The following is a 4,137-nucleotide window of genomic DNA, read 5'->3' on the forward strand; positions in this document are numbered from 1 at the left end:
TATTGTTGATACTATATGTCGATTAGTTTACTTATGTACGTGTCGGTTTATATTGTTAAAGTAAGATGATTCATATACCTAAGTGCCATGTTATGTGAAATATGATGTTAGTCATGATTCTTGTTGGTTTACTTGATTGAGTAATGTTATGGAGCTTTACTTGGTCATTGCACTTGTTGACTTGATAAGGGTTCATGGGTAATTGACTTGTTTTGTTTATAATGAAATTTTGTCTTACTCATGCTTATTGTTGATATTACTTGATGATAGAGTTAGTTGAATATGTATCTAATTATAGGCTATGCATGTTGACTTGACTAGATTTGATTATGTTGTTTATGGTAATGTACATGCTTATGACTTAGTGAACATGTCCTTTGGATTGATATGGTCTTGTTGAATACACATAAGTGTTTTCAAAGTAAATTGCATAACTTTATGAATTGTCCTTTTTCTAAGAATGTTTTCGTAGTATGTGTGTATATGGTCTCATACTTAGTACAAGTGTCATACTAACCCCATTTCTTCCTTTTCCTCAATATTTTAGGTTCCGGTCGTTGAAGTGCTTTGAAGATGACTTGAAGAAGGCTTGGATCTCTCATTCATCCAAGTAGGGTAGGTCCTACTTGGATGAAACATTGTATATACCCCATGTGAGGCATTTTTACTTGATGTATGGGTTATGCCCAAGTTCTTACAATCTTATTAGATGGTTATGAGATGAGACGACTATTGTGAGTTATACTTTATATACTTATGTGCAATAAAAGTAGAAGACTAAGTAATTTTTCTATATGAAGGATCTATTTATACTTGATATACATATATATATCTTAAGTGTATGTAGAGGTATATGTAAATATCCAAGTAGAAATAATGAAAAATTTTAAATTTTCTGCTAAATTTGACCTATGAATGTAATGATGTAAGCTTAGAGGCTAGTCTTAGTCCTCAAAGAGAATGATGACGCCAGTTACGTCTAGGGGGTAAACCTGGATGTAACACAAATTCAACGGGACCGAGTCATTTGCCAAATAGTTATCAAAGACTGCAAACCAAGGAATCCGATCATGAGAAGTGGCCAATACACATCTGCAAACGCATCTTAATTTCAGCCTTTTCCCAAGTTTGTGCATAGCTTCCTCCTCCAATCTAGACAAGTTATCATCCAATTTATTTTTGGTTCCCTTTACATCTTTCCCCTATAAATCAAACTCTTGAAGCAATAATACCTATCTAATAAACCTTGGGTTTGAATCCTTCTTTGACATCAAATACCCAATGCAAAATGGTCAGTATGCATTGACCCTAGCACCAAACAAATAGGATTGAAATTTCTTGAATGCAAACGCCACTTCTAGGAGGTCCTATTTAGTCACATTGAAGTTCTTTTGCGTCTCATTCAGGTCTTTGCTCGTATAGTAAATAGGATGAAGGATTTTATCTCTTCTTTGTCCCAATACCACACCAAGTGCAACCCCGCTCACATCGCACACAACCTCAAACGACTTACCCCAATTTGGTGAAATAATAATGGGCGTAGAAACTAACTTCCCTTTAAATTCTCCTAATGCTTTCAGACAAGACTCATCAAAATAGAACTTACATTCCTTCTCAAGAAATTTGCAAAAAAGATGTGCAATTGTCAAAAAATCCATTATAAAACTCCGATGAAAACCAACATGCCAAGAAATATTTTCACACCCTTGAAAGAGATGGGTGTTGGAGGCTTCTCTATCGCCAAATCTTTGGCCCGATCAACCTCTATACTCTTTTCTAGAGATCTGATGACCCAACACTAACCTTCTTTCACCATAAAGTGGCACTTCTCCCAATTTAGCACCAATTTGCAATCTTCACATCTCTTGAGAACCTCGATGTAAGATTGTTCAAAAAACAATGAAAGGAGTCACCAACAAAAGAAAATTCAACTATGAACACCTCAGTAGATTCCTCTACCATATCAAAGAATATCAACATCATACAATGCTGGAATGTCACTAGCGCATTACACAAACCAAATGGCATTCTTTTGAATGAAAAATCTCGTATGAGTAATTAAAGGTAGTCTGTTTTGGTCTTCAAGAGCGATAGAGATCTGATTATAGCCCAAATAACCATCAAGAAAGCAATACAACCCCTTACGTGTGAGTTTGTTTAACATATGGTCCATGAAGGGCGTGGGAAAATTGTCCCTTTTTGTTCAAGAATTCAACTTCCGATAGTCCATGCAAACTCTCCATCTCATCACGGGCCGCATCGAATAAGTTTGTTCCTTTTATTAGGTACCACGGTGATATCCCCCTTTTTAGGCATGCACTGAACAGGGTACACCCAATTATTGTCCACAATAGGATAAATAACCCAGCATCCAACCACTTAATAATCTCCTTTTTAACTATTTCTTGTATAGGTAATTTCAATCTTCTTTGGTTCTCAATACTAGGCTTGTGATCTGGCATGAGTTGGATTTTTTGAGAACAAATATCGAGATGGATCCAATAATACCTTTAATAGTCCACCCACTAGCTCATTTGAACCTCTTTAACACCGCCACTAAACACTCTACTTGTTGCCCATTTAACTATGTTGCAATAATAACTAGCATGGGGTCATCTCCACCCAAAAACACATACCTCAAGTGCGGAGTAAGGAATTAATATCTAATTTTGGTTCCTACACAATAGATGGTTTCGATGGTGGGCACTCATGATGCTTCATGTACAACTCCAACTTCTTCGGCTTTGACCGATATTCGTTTCTTTAAAGTGTGTCCACCAAATCATTATACTCTTCAATACCATCACTATTAAAAATTAATGATGACTGTTTCTAATGCCTCAACACCTAGTCGCTCTTCAATTTGCACTTCTGATATACTTTCCACCCTGTAGGTTACAACAGATACCGTTTGGAGTTCACCACTCTACTTCATGGACCTATAGATATTGAAAGTTGATTCCTCATTTTTCAACCTAAAATTCCTCCGCCCTTTTTCCATATCAACTAGTGCACACCCAGTGGCAAGCAATGGTCTTCCTAGAACAATGGAAACCTTAAAATCAACCTCACTGTCAAGAATCACAAAGTCTTCTAGAAAGATGAACGACTCCACTTCCACAAGCACATGATAAAGTACACATATGGGCCTCTTTACAGTTTGATCAGCCATCAAAAATTGCATCGTAGTAGGCTTTGGATCCCAGGCCTAACTTCTTATAAATGTATAATGGCATGAGATTTATGCTACACCAAGATCACACAATGCCTTAGTAAAGTGTAACAACCCAATAGTATCAATAACACTACAATGCATCATTTTGTCATCATTTTTAAAACTCACCGACCTCTTTTTTGTTACCATATCCTTCGTAAACTTAGTATATCCAGACATTTTCTCTTAAGCTTCTATCTGTAGAACATTGATCGAAAGATGCTTCAACATAGTGATAAACTAGTGATATTTACTATCTTCCATTTTATTCACTATTCACTGTGGAAATAGTGATAGAGGTCTAGGTATTGGGACCACGTTTTGAGATAACTTTGCTTCTTTTTTTGTTGCACAACTTGACTCTCCACTAGCTTCTACTACATCATATTACTTTATAATCTCATCTTGTACCACAAATGTCATAGGTGGATCAATGGTCTTACTCCCTCGAGTAGTGATTGTCATGCAATGTCCATCATTCTTTGGGTTCTGGATAGTTTTGCTTTGAAAGTGCCAGGTTGGCACAGGTTCACTGTAGTAGACATTTGATTCATCTGTAGATAAAGATTCTTTATTGATATCTCATGAACATAAACCATTTGTCCAATGCCAAACATGTCGTTTCTTATCTTCTTCACATTCTCATAGTTACATCAAACCTCCTCGTCATCTTTTGCCTCATATCTTTAATACGCACCAAATTGCCTCCACCTTTCCTAAGAGTAGATTCCCAATTTTTAGGAGGTACATAAGTCCCAACCCAATCATTCCATCTACCATAGTTGTTCTGGTTGAAGTTGTTGTCACGATTATAGTTCCCATCTCGGACATATTGACCCTCTTAGTTGTAGTTGTTATATTTTGACCTTGGCTTCCTTGACCTTTGCGCAAATTATCCATGTTGGAACCTTCAGAGTTTTTCG

This window comes from Solanum lycopersicum, chromosome 7, assembly GCF_036512215.1.
Source record: "Solanum lycopersicum chromosome 7, SLM_r2.1".
NCBI lineage: Eukaryota > Viridiplantae > Streptophyta > Magnoliopsida > Solanales > Solanaceae > Solanum > Solanum lycopersicum.